A 13,378-nucleotide genomic window follows, 5' to 3' on the forward strand; every position below is an offset into this window, starting at 1 on the left:
CTGCCCCGTTTTAAGTACTTTTCTGAACAATATGTGAGGTTTTTTCATCTACACTACCAAGCCATGACTTTCCATTTGTTAGGATGTGAAAAGATAGGAGCTGGGATCGCTAATGTGGAATATCCAGCATCAGAGTTCGGAGTTCAATTCCAGCACCATCTGGAAGGAGTTTCTATGTCCTTCTAGAAAGCATGTAGGTTTCCTTCAGGTTCTCCAGTTTCCTCCCACAATCCAAAGATGTACCAGTTAGTACTTTAGTTGCTCATTGTAAATTTTCTTGCAAGTAGTCTAGTGCTTGATAGGTGGGTTGCTAGGCGACATAGCTCTTTGGGCCAGAAGGGCCTGTTTCGCATTGTATCTCTAAATGAATAAATGGAATTCCATGCTATTCTAAAATGGAATCCTACAAATGTAATGTCAATATTCTCTATTTTTAATTTTGTTTTTTTTAAAGGCACCAATAATTTCTGATGAATCTCTGACAAAATATTATTTTCTTCATTTGTTTGTTTGCTTGTTGCCCATGGTTTTCATTTTTTGTCTCCTTTTCCCTGTCTTTCTGCTTGTTCTTCCCACCTTTGCATCTATCTGAGTATGAGGTTGCTCGTGTGTCCGGAGACAACAGGACCAGAAGTTCACTTGGCACGTGCTGGAGAAGTTCAGCAGCAGAATCCAAGGCTAGTTTGCAAGATGGAGGGAGGTGGAATAGGAGCAGAGGTTGAGTCAGACGCACGCGGGAAGGAGTACGCACAAAGCTCATATTAAAGGTAAGTCTGGACCCCTAAATTCAGACTTAAATCCCTAAACCAGAACAAATGCAACTTGATGATTTAAAACCAGACTCACTTTAATCACACAATGCATAAAACAGGTTACTAATTTTATATCAATGCACAATGTCATATCAGAGTCAGAAAAACTCTGCCTTTTATATAAATTCCCATTTTATTTTGTTTCACTGTTCCCTGTAACAATATGTTTGAGGAGGTTGGGAAAATATAACCGGTGCTCAGCCAGGGATGATTAGTGGCTGAGGTCTATGATATGAAAATTTATTAATATACCCTAAGGAGCCACAGAAGTTAAGAAATTTAATATTGGAATCAAGCCATTGTTGTGCAGCAGTGGAAGCATTGCTTTTCACTGCTGGAGCTCTGGCCTAGTCTGGCATGTTATATTATTCACCTGCTATTGACTAATGAAGGCACATTTTCAATGTTAGGCATAATGCATGGTGTTAGAAGAGGTAGGCAGCAGCTCTACATCAAAGTATTTTCTTTAACTGCAAAGTATTCAGGGAGAATTATTTAATATCTGATATCTGATTTTCAGGTTGAATTGAAAAAAAGTGACCTGGGTCTTGCTACTTACTAGCCAGCCATTACAAAAGAATCATTGGCTGTTTGCACTGCATAGAACAAATAATTTCTAGCCATATCTGTCATTATGGAATGGTGGAGCAGACTCAATGGGCACGGTGGCCTAATTCTGCTCCTCTGCCTTAAGGTCTTATGGTCTTCTACACCTGCATCTAATTAGTTCCACAATGGAGATTAGTGTATGCAGCGGCATCATCCCCACTGCGGTCTGAAAGGAGTTTGTACGTTCTCTACGTGGCTGTGCAGGTTTCCTCAGGGTGCTTCGACAGTCCAAAGACATTCCGGTTGGTAGGTTAATTGGTCATTGTAAATTGTTCCATGATTAGGTGGTGTTAAATCGGGCGTTGGTGGGCGGTGCGGCTCGAAGGGTCGAAAGGCCCTATTCCACTCTGTATCTCAATAAAGAAATAATAAATCTACCTCCAGTTATTGAAAAGCTCAGCGCAAGTAAGAGGTTCATTTTAATTTAATTTTATTTGAACTTAATATCTATCACCAAGGTGAGTTTTGAAGTGAATTCATCTTCAAAATATTTAACTGTTTACCTGGTTATTAAACTCTGAGTATCAGAGACATTCAAAAGTAACTCCAAGGCCTTTGAGAGTATTGTGGGATGCTTGTAGCAGTGATATCTGAAGGATGTCTCAGGTTACTGTAGCTACGGAGAAAGTGAGGATAGAAGAGGTGGGCGGTGTGTTGGATTGAGAATTATCCAGTTCACAAGAAAACTGCAAAGCAGGAGCTATAGGTCATTTGGTGTTAATGCAGAGTTGGTACGAATGCTGAGGCAATCAGAAAGAGTGCTCAAAGCAGAGTAAACAACAGATAATCAAACAGACAAAACCATCTCATACCCCTATTCTTTGTATCATTGCTTACACTATATGGTCACTGTAGAAATCTGCATATACTGTGTCCAGCACTAATTTCTAGATGGCATTCAAAAGGAAAAATGTGTGAAGTTGTCAGGTTATGTTCATAGGCCTCATTTAACATGACAAACTGAATATCAGTCAATATTCCAAATACAGTTACTGAGTTTGTGTGTTTTCAAAAGAATTACACATCCAATTACACATGCCAGACAGAACATAATACTAAAATACAAATTAAAAGCAAGGATAATTGTAACATCAACAACCACTTTGCATTTTATTGTTTTAGTTTGATTCTGTAATGCTAATCCACTACAAAGGAATGCAGACTAAAGATTCAGGTGATTTTTCAAGCAACATTAATAAGCCTCTTTACAAATAATATTTATTTATTAAACCTAACAGGATTAATGAAGTTAAGGGGAGTAAATGTTGCCTACATGGACTTTGGCAAGACACTCAACAAGGTCCCACATGCAAAGTTGGGCTGGAAGGTTAGATCATGTGATCCAGGGTGACATGGCCAATGGGACAAAAATTGGCTTGGTGGAAGGAGTCAGTGGATTGTTATTTTTTTAAATGGAGGCCAATGGTCAGTGGTGTGTCACTTACATTGATATGTTAGGTGAGAAGTAGGTGACATTTTTTAGTAATTTATTGATGATACCTGAACTGGTGGTATAACGGACCGGAAAGCTGGCTGTCTAATTTTAACAGCAGAATCTAGTTTAATGGGGAAAAGGTGGGCAAAGGAATGGCAGATGGAAATTTAGTTGGATGAATGTGATGGGAGTTGGGAAGCTAAATCAGGCTAGGACATACACAGTGAATGGCATCGCCCTGGGGGTGATGTGGAAAAGAGAGGACTGGGGGTGATGTAGAAAAGAGAGGACTAGGGGTACAAGAACATTTCTCCCTGAAAGTGACAACACATAGACAGGGTGATGAAGAAGATGTTTGTCATGCCCACTTCATCAGTCAAAGCAAGTACAAGAGGTGAAACTTTGTGTTACAGCTGAGCACGTTGTTGCTGGGATCTCACTCGGAGTCCTGTGTGTAGTATCGGTTACTTTACTATAAGAAAGATGTCATTGAGGGAGAGTACAGATAGGATTTACAAAAAAGTTGACAGGACTGGAGGACTTGAATTATAAGTAGAGATGGGATAGGCTGGGACTGTTATCCTTGGAGAGAAGAAGGCTGAAATTTGATAGAATTTTATAAATTATAAAATTAGAATTTATAAAATTTGATAGTGGTTTATAGAATCATAAGACCATAAAACATAGGAGCAGAGTTAGGCCATTTGGCCCATTGAGTCTATTCTGCCATCCATCATTACTATTTAATTATCCCTCTTATCCCATTCTCCTGCCTTCTCCTTGTCACCTTTGATGGCCTTAATAATCATGAAACTATTGACCTCTGCTTTAAACACAGTGAATTCTGGTTAATTGGGCCACTGGTTAATTGGGGCAGCCGCTTATTTGGGAAAAATCTTAAGAATCAAAAAGAAATCAAAAAAATAGTTGGGGTTCCTCTTTATTTATTTGGGAACACACTGTCGCTTAATTAGGGCAGGAGAATGTTACTGAATGCTTTCTAACTAGTGTCAGTCACATGCACACCATGTGGCCGTTAGACACTACACTCAGCTTAGAGCGAACATTTTTTAAATAGCATCTCTTGTGTGTTTGTGCTTAAAAACAGTGATTTTTGTCATGGATAGTTGGTGAATAATAAAAGGTAACACAATATAGAACTGTTTTGCTTTACTGTAATTTCAAGCATTCAGGCTTGGAGATGCCAGAAATGGCTGAGAATGAAAATGAAAATATTTTAATACTTCAAAAAGTTAGGACTATGAAGAATTTGAAGGTATCAATAATCATCTTGAATGTTACAATTAAAATGAAACTTTGGATGATGCAGTCATTGAAAGCACTGTTTGAAGGCAGTCCACTATCAACACTAGGTGTCTGCCCTGATTTTGTTCATTTACAGTCAATAAAAAGAACATGTCAGCATACACTGAATAAATTCCTCCATCAATAATTATTAGGAACTAATACACAGTTTTATAGTACTGTGGTAGATTAGGTAGTGTTGAAATTCATTCTGTATTTCATTTAAATATGTAATTTGTTAGTTAAATGATAGTTTATTTTTTTAATGTAATTTTTTCACTATTTCCATGAAACTTGAGCTAGTTGGGACAGCCACTTAATTTGGTCAAAATGTTCTGGTGTCACAAAATGTGCCCCAATTAACCAGAATCCACCAAATACCCAAATGACTTGCCTTCACAGTCATCTGAGCCAATAAATTCTAGATTACCCATCCTCTGGCTAAAGAAATTCCTTCTCATGATAAGCATAGGTAAGGTACGTGTAATGACAGTCTTCTTTTTACCCATGATAGGAGAGTCCGAAACTGGAGGACATAGGTTCAAGGTAAAAGGAGAAAATTTAAAGAGGACATGAGGGGCAAATTTTTCATGCAGAGACTGGTAGGCATAAAGAAAGAGTTGCACTTTATAATTATAACACTTGAAAGACATTTGGACAGGTACACGGTTTAGAGGAATGGTTTAGAGCAGTGATTCCCAACGTTGCTTTGATCTTATCGACACTGTGGTTGACTTTTTGCTCAAAGTCGACAAGAGCTTGGGAAACAAGATAGAAATTCTACATGGAGGTGTGGCATACTTAGCCGATCTGTATGACAAAATGGACGTTCTAAATATGAAACTGCAGGGTGAGAATTTCATTTTAATCCAGGCAAAAAGTGCAGTGTCCACATTTATCGGAAAATTGGAAATATATAATCAAAACATTGGGAGAAGAGTGTTCTCACAGTCTGCCTGCATGAAAACTATGGCATGATGATTTGCAACAGTACTGTTTACATCTGCAGTCATTGAAGAAGGGTTTTCAGAATTGATTCAAGTACTTGAACCGTCTGAAAATTCCTAACTGGGTAACTAACCCATTTCTCTGCAAGGTGGAAGAACTGGAAGAGAGCTTGCAAGAAGAAATTAACAAAATTTTGAATGATGAAGAAGCAAAAATTATTTTCAAAAATGTCAGCTTTTGTGTTATGTTGCTATACTGTCATATGAAATTTCCTGGACTTTGGCAAAGAGCCAAACAGCTCTTCATTGCATTTCCATCCTCCTACCTTGTTGAAAGAGGCTTCAGTGCTGTGAACCACACACTCACAAAAAAGAGAAACCGCTTGGACGTGGTTACATATGGTGACTTAGGGCTTTTGCTGCTTCAACTTGAACCAGATGTTTCAACTCTTGCTAAAAACCATCAATCTCAAGGATCACATTGATATCGAGCTGCTATACAACACACGGGTAATGTGTAAGCTAGGCTTAAAGACAAATAAAAATTTAAAGCACAATCATTTTTCTCATGTTAACATATGTCAGACATGTTTTTACACTATGGGGGGCATCAGAAAGTATATTGTGTCGAAGAGGGCCACTGGTACATATGAATGTGCTTTAGGGGGGCATTTGCAAGTATGAAAGTGCTTTAGGTGGGTGTGGGTGTTGGGCTAAAAAAGGTGGGAAACAGTGGTTTGGAGGTATATGGGCCAAATGCAGACAAGCAGGATTAAAGAAAATACCAAGGCATTCTACAAGTATGTGAAGAGCAAGAGGATAAGACATGAAAGAATAGGACCAAACAACTGTGACAGTGGCAAATTGTGTATGGAACCGGAGGACATAGCTGAGGTACTTAATGAATACTTTGATTCAGTATTCACTACGGAAAAGGATCTTGCCAATTGTAGGGATGACCTACAGTGGATTGAAAAGCTTGAGCATATAGACATTAAGAAAGAGGATGAACTGGAGCTTTTGGAAAGCATCAAGTTGGATAAGTCTCCGGGACTGGAAGAGAGGCTGCTGTGAGAGGCGAAGGAGGAGATTGCTGAACCTCTGGCAATGATCTTTGCATCATCGACGGGAACGTGGAGGTTCTGGAGGATTGGAGGGTTGCAGATGTTGTTCCCTTATTCAAGAAAGGGAGTAGAGCTAGCCAAGGAAATTATAGACCAGTGAGTCTTACATCAATGGTTGGTAAGCTGATGGAAAAGATCCTGAGAGGCAGGATTTATGAACATTTGGAGAGACATGATATGATTAGGAATAGTCAGCATGGCTTTCTCAAAGGCAGGTCATGCCTTACGAGCCTGATTGAATGTTTTGAGGATGTGACTAAACACATTGATGAAGGTAGAGCAATAGATGTAGTCTATATGGATTTCAGCAAGGCATTTGATAAGGTACCTTATGCAAGGCTTATTGAGAAAGTAAGGAGGCATGGGATCCAAGGGAACCTTGCTTTGTGAATTCAGAATTGGCTTCCCCACAGAAGGCAAAGTGTGATTGTAGACGGGTCATGTTCTGCATGGAGGTCAGTGACCAGTGGTGTGCCTCAGGGATCTGTTCTGGGACCCCTACTTTTCGTGATTTTTATAAATGACTTGGATGAGGAAATGGAGGGATGGGTTAGTAAATTTGCTGATGACACAAAAGTTGGGGTGTTATGGATAGTGTGGAGGGCTGTCAGAGGTTACAATGGGACATTGATAGGAAGCAAAACTGGGCTGAGAAGTGGCAGATGGAGTTCAACAGATAAGTGTGAGGTGGTTCATTTTTGGTAGGTGAAATATGATGGCAGAATATAGTATTATTGGTAAGATTCATGGCAGTGTAGAGGATCAGAGGGATCTTGGGCTCCGAGTCTATAGGACGCTCAAAGCTGCTGTGCAGGTTGACTCTGTGGTTAAGAAGTCATACGGTGCATTGGCCTTCATCAACCGTGGGATTGAATTTAGGAGCTGAGAGGTAATGTTGCAGCTATATAGGACCCTGCTCAGACCCCACTTGGAGTACTGTGCTCAGTTCTGGTCGCCTCACTACAGGAAGGATGTGGAAACCATAGAAAGGGTGCAGAGGAGATTTACAAGGACGTTGAGAGGCATTGATCATGTGGATAGTCAAAGGCTTTTTCCCAGGGCTGAAATGGATATCACAAGAATGCACAGTTTTAAGGTGGTTGGAAGTAGGTACAGAGGAGATTTCAGGTGTAAGTTTTTTTATGCAAGAGAGTGGTGAGTGTGTGGAATGGGCTGCCAGTGACGGTGGTGGAGGTGGATATGATAGGGTCCTTTGAGAGACTCCTGGATAGGTACATGGAACTTAGAAAAACAGAGGGCTATGGGTAACCCCAGGTAATTTCTAAAGTAAGTACATGTTCAGCACATCTTTGTGGGCCAAAGGGCCTGTATTGTGCTGTAGGTTTTCTATGCTTCTAAATGCACATAGCTTAGGAAAGCATCTTGGTGGTCATGGACGAGTTAGGCTGAAAGGCCTGTTCACGGTGCGTCAGAACTCCATGACTGTAAGAAAAAAGAAGGTAATGAAAAGATCTATTATGCCCAGATTACAGGGGTATGCAGATGTCAGCTGAATATTTGAATAAAGGTGAAAGTATATTAAAGTATTGCTGGCATTGTTAATTTAAGAACCAATTTACTATTTGTGGAATTGGATATATATTGTGCATAAATACATTCAAGAATAGCTGATAAAAGCACTCACTTGGAATAATCTCCTGAAATCTGAGAGATACAAATTATCCTTTCTTCATATTCTAACTCCTCTCGAAAAAAATTACCATTGAAACTTTATATCAACAGCTCATTCTGACAGTTCAGCTATGATCACAGTGCCAGAGACATCTTTGCTAAGCAAAAAAAAAGCATCTTTAATTTTTCATGCGTGTAGACATTAATGATCAGTCAAGCAGAAAAGATTATTGGATGTCAGAACTACTCTCTTTCTTGTTAAAATTTGTCAATTTTAATCTACTGAGGACAGAAACTTTGAACGTTGTGAGGAAAGTCTGAATGATTTATATATGTTTTTCTCCCGTTCAATATCGTTCTGCTCTATTTACAGATCACTATCAACGCATTGTTGAAAAATTGTGTAACTCAAGACAGGAAGATGCAACAATGTAAGGACTGTGCCTGTTGTTGCAGAGAAGTGGGACAAACAGTTGGATTTTATTCATCTACAGCACTCTATCAATTCACATATTTACAGTTACATCCTACTTGAACTAGAATACTGGTGCTTAAGAAATAAAAACTATTGGCTACATTTAGAATAAGATAGATCTAAACTTGAAGGAGAACACAATATAAATTTAGCTTACACGAGGAAATCTGCAGATGCTGGAAATTCAAACAACACACACAAAATGCTGGTGGAACACAGCAGGCCAGGCAGCATCTGTAGGGAGAAGAGCTGTCGATGTTTCGGGCTGAGACCCTTTGTCAGGACTAACCGAAAGGAAAGATAATAGGAGATTTGAAAGTAGTGGGGGAGGGGGAAATACGAAATGATAGGAGAAGACTGGAGGGGGTGGGATGAAGCTAAGAGCTGGAAAGGTGATTGGCGAAAGTGATACAGAGCTGGAGAAGGGAAAGGATCATGGGACAGGAGGCCTTGAGAGAAAGAAAGGAGGTGGGGGGAACACCAGAGGGAGGTGGAGGACAGGCAAACAACTAAATATGTCAGGGATGGGGTAAGAAGGGGAGGAGGGGCATTAACGGAAGTTAGAGAAGTCAATGTTCATGCAATCAGGTTGCAGGCTACCCAGCCAGTATATAAGGTGTTGTTCTTCCAACCTGAGTTTAGATTCATCTTGACAGTAGAGGAGGCCATGGATAGACATATCGGAATGGGAATGGGACGTGGAATTAAAATGTGTGGCCACTGGGAGATCCTGCTTTTTCTGATGGACCGAATGTAGGTGTTCAGTGAAACGGTCTCCCAGTCTGCATCGGGTCTCACCAATATATAAAAGGCCACACCAGGAGTACCGGATGCAGTATACCACACCAGCCGACTCACAAGTGATGTGTCGCCTCACCTGGAAGGACTGTCTGGGGCCCTGAATGGTGGTGAAGGAGGAAGTGTAAGGGCACTTGTTCTGCTTGCAAGGATAAGTGCCAGGAGGGAGATCGATAGGAAGGGATGGGGGGGATGAGTGGACAAGGGAGTCACGTAGGGAGCGATCCCTGCGAAAAGCAAAAAGGAGGGGGGGGGAGGGAAAAATATGCTTGGTAGTGGGATCCCATTGGAAGTGGCGGAAGTTACGGAGAATTATATGTTGGACCTGGAGGCTAGTGGAGTGGTAGGTAAGGACAAGAGGAACCCTATCCCGAGTGGGGTGGTGGGTGGATGGGTTGAGGGCAGATGTGCGGGAAATGGGAAAGATGCGTTTGAGAGCCCAGTTGATGGTGAACGAAGGGAAACCCCTTTGTTTAAAAAAGGAAGACATCTGCTTTGTCCTAGAATGAAAAGCCTCATCCTGAGAGCAGATGTGGCGGAGATGGAGGAATTGTGAGAAGGGGATAGCATTTTTGCAAGATACAGAGTGGGAAGAGGAATAGTAGCTGTAGGTAGCTGTGAGGAATAGTAGCAGGTAGCTGTGAGAGTCTGTAGGCTTATAGTATATGGATACCCGTATAGACTTGGAACATGGACTGTTCCACAAAGCCAACAAAAAGGCAGGCATAACTGGGACCCATGCCGGTGCCCATGGCTACACCCTTGGTTTGGAGGAACTGGGAGGAGTCAAAGGAGAAATTATTGAGAGTAAGAACTAATTCCACTAGACAGAGGAGAGTGGTGGTAGAGGGGAATTGGTTAGGTCTGGAATCCTAAAAAAAGCAAAGAGCTTCGAGACCATCTCGGTGGGGGATGGAGGTATATAGGGACTGGACATCCATGGTGAAAATAAGACCGTGAGGGCCAGGGAACTTAAAATCATTGAAAAATTTCAAAGCATCAGAACTGTCACGAATATAGGTGAGAAGAGATTGAACAAGGGGGTATAAGACAGTGTCAAGGTATGCAAAAATGAGTTCAATTGGGCAGGAGCAAGCTGAGAGAATAGGTCTACCTGGACAGGCAGGTTTGTGGCAAGTTTGACAATGTAACTAAGTTGCCAACATAGATTTCAAAATCACATACTTATGACAGTGTCTGCTTTTAACTTAGATAAAATGCTAAATATACAGTGGTGAATTATCTCAGAGAAAAAATGTTTACAATATCCTGCAATTATTTCAGTTTAGACATGTTGCTGTCTTCTGGGCACCATTATTTTTCTGACTGTTTAATCTGCATAAATTGCAAAAATTTGCACATTTGTCTGAGGGTGCACATGTAAGTGCAAGCAAGTTTGTAACAAGAGTGCATATTATAAGATTTCTCTCATCAGAGTGATTCACTCTCTTCAGTCCTGAAGAAGGATCTCACCGTGAAACATCAACTGTTCACCCTTTTCCATAGATGCTGCCTGAGCTGAGGAGTTCCTCCATCATTTTGTGTGTGGTACTTTGGATTTCCAGCATCTGCAGATTTTCTCTAGTTTGAGCTTTACATACCTGTTGGCATTTGAAAGCAGATTTGATTTATGTGTCTAATTAATTAATGGTAATGGGAAATGCATTTGCAGAATTGCTTGACATTGTCCATACTTTCATAAAATTGGAAATTAAAAAAGCAAGTTGTGGTGTGAGCTATGCATTCAGCTACCATGTATATACCTGCTTGTACTTCGCTCTTGCAGTTTTTCTGTGCCACCTGAACCCCTCGATTGTGTTACTGCCTTGTAACTCCCGGCATCCTTTCCATTATTCATTGTAACTGTCTGTTCCACTGAGCTTTGTCAAGAGATGTGCTGAATGTTATCTTTGGAAAAACTTAGTAGAAGCCCTAGATAGAGGACTTCATTTGTTGTGCATGCGTGTTTGTTCATAGGCCTGTGTGATTTGTCTTGCGTATCTTTGTTGTGTCCAATGTGATGTAAATCACTGACATTGAAAAAAGTATATAAAGCTAGAAAGCAATAGAAAAGAATGATGAAAAGAAAACAGTTTAGTTACTGCTTGAACAACAACACACACAAAATGCTGGTAGAACACAGCAGGCTAGGCAGCATCTATAGGGAGAAGTGATGTCGATGTTTCGGGCCGAGACCCTTCGTCAGGACTAACCGAAAGGAAAGATAGTAAGAGATTTGAAAGTTACGGCTTGAAGCTCCCTCAAACTGTCCCATGATGCACTCCCAGTTTAGGAACAGCACAGGCCAGATACAGTGTCAATCTCTCTTAACCTTTATCTATCACATACTCCAGGGCAGGGGCAGTGCAAATTAGACCCAGAGTGGCAATCCATCTTAGAAAAGGAACAGAAATCACAAGTGGAAAACACCTTCCGTCAATTATGAACAAATAGATAGTCTGAGTGTATGTGTTTCTGTGAAAGATGTTTCTATAATCAGGAACTAAAAATTAATTGATATAGATTTCGATAATGCAAAAGGAGTTGAAGATCAGATTCTCAAACCATTTTCTAAATGTCTCTTTTAAAGTTGTTCTCACTCAAAGGCAAAATTACTTGCAAAGATCATGTTGTACTGACAGTTGTCTCAATTGGTTATCCTATCACTATATGCTCTTTTCAGGAGAACATTTGTTCCTTATAAAGATGAGCACATTAAAACTCTCAGTAAATGGAATTCAATAAAACTGCAAATGCTGGAAATCTGAAATAAAAGCAGAAAATTCAGGAAACACTCAACAGGCCAGGCAGCATCTGTAGAAATAGAACTGGAGTTAATGTTACAGGTCCAAAGCCTTCATCTATAATGAGCATTGAGGAGGAGAACATTGGAACTGTAGGAAAGGGCAGCCAAAATCTCATGAATGTTAATGGAAGGGACTGGACCAGGTAGGGAAGATATAGGAAGTAATAAGTCCAGTGGAGATACGACAGGTCTGAAGTAATGTGTTTGCCTGAGACATCTTCCTTGTGGAGAAACAAGAGACTGCTGATGCAGCAACTTGGAGTTTCAAACAGTCTCCTTGAGTTACTCAGCGGTTCAAGCAGCAGATGTGCATGAAAAGGAATTGTCGATGTTTCAGGTCAAAACATTGTGATTTTTGCTTGTGAACCTAGTTTAGAAGATAGAATCTTGCTGTGCAGGAGTGGGGTTCTTCAACTTTAAAAGCTGTGGAGGGAAGATCTCATTTGATAATGAAGTCCATGACTTTGAAGGAGACGAAGAATTGATATCTGATGCTGCAGTCCTGCTCTGTGGAGAGGCTCAACTAAGGGTTTCAAACCTGAGTGATAATACCAGTTCTCTTACCACAAATACTGTTTAATCTGCTAAGTGTTTCCAGCGCATTCAGAATCAGAACTAGAATCAGGTTTATTATCATCGGCATGAGATGTGAAATTTGTTAACTTAGCAGGAGCAGCTCAATGCAATATATAATCCAGTACAGAGAGAAAAAAAGTAATAAATAAAATAAAACATAATAATAAATAAACAAGTAAATCTATTACATATATTCAATAGATATTTAAAATATGCAATAACAGAAATATTGTATATTAAAAATGTGAGGTAGTGTCCAAAGCTTCAATGTCCATTCTGCTTTTATTACATAAAAACCACAATTTTATTAAAAGTGTAAATGCACTGACAATTATTTTGCAATAGTTTATATTTTCCTGGTGCCATGCTCCGAGAGTTAGGTTGCATTAAACACAAGAGACTCTGCAAATGCTGGAAACCCAGAGTAACACGCACAAAATGCTGGAAGAACTCTGCAGGAAAGGCAGCAACTATAGAGAGGAATAAAGAGCCAACTGTTCTGGCTAAGACCCTTCATCAGTTCTTCCAGAATTTTGAGCAGCTCGATCAGCTTCTTGCCTTATAGGTTCAGAATCAGAATCAAGTTTATTATCATTGATACTTGTCATGAAATTTGTTGCTTTGTGACAGTAGTACAATGTGATATATAAAATTACTATAAATTACAATACAAATATATAATAAATAACTAAGTAAATTGTGGAACTGGAAGGCAAAATTGTGAGATGGTGTTCATGGGTCATGGAATGTTCAGAAGTTGTTCTAAAAACATTGAGTGTGCATTTTCAGGCACCTATCCCCAAATACAGTTTTTTGCAAGTGTGAACAGAAAATAGTAGAGAGAGAGAGCACTGGGAAG

The 13,378-nt window shown here is 40.0% G+C and overlaps 1 long non-coding RNA gene across 1 annotated transcript; it reads left to right on the top strand.

Annotated features, from left to right (window-relative positions):
• The first annotated feature begins 616 nt into the window (after nt 1-616).
• On the top strand, nt 617-8,514 carry LOC132378657 (uncharacterized). Its single transcript, XR_009507145.1, has 3 exons — nt 617-767; nt 4,676-4,763; nt 8,238-8,514. It is a non-coding gene; the product is annotated as an uncharacterized LOC132378657 (long non-coding RNA).
• The last annotated feature ends 4,864 nt before the right edge of the window (nt 8,515-13,378 follow it).

The sequence above is a fragment of the Hypanus sabinus genome, chromosome 20, assembly GCF_030144855.1.
Source record: "Hypanus sabinus isolate sHypSab1 chromosome 20, sHypSab1.hap1, whole genome shotgun sequence".
Lineage (NCBI taxonomy): Eukaryota > Metazoa > Chordata > Chondrichthyes > Myliobatiformes > Dasyatidae > Hypanus > Hypanus sabinus.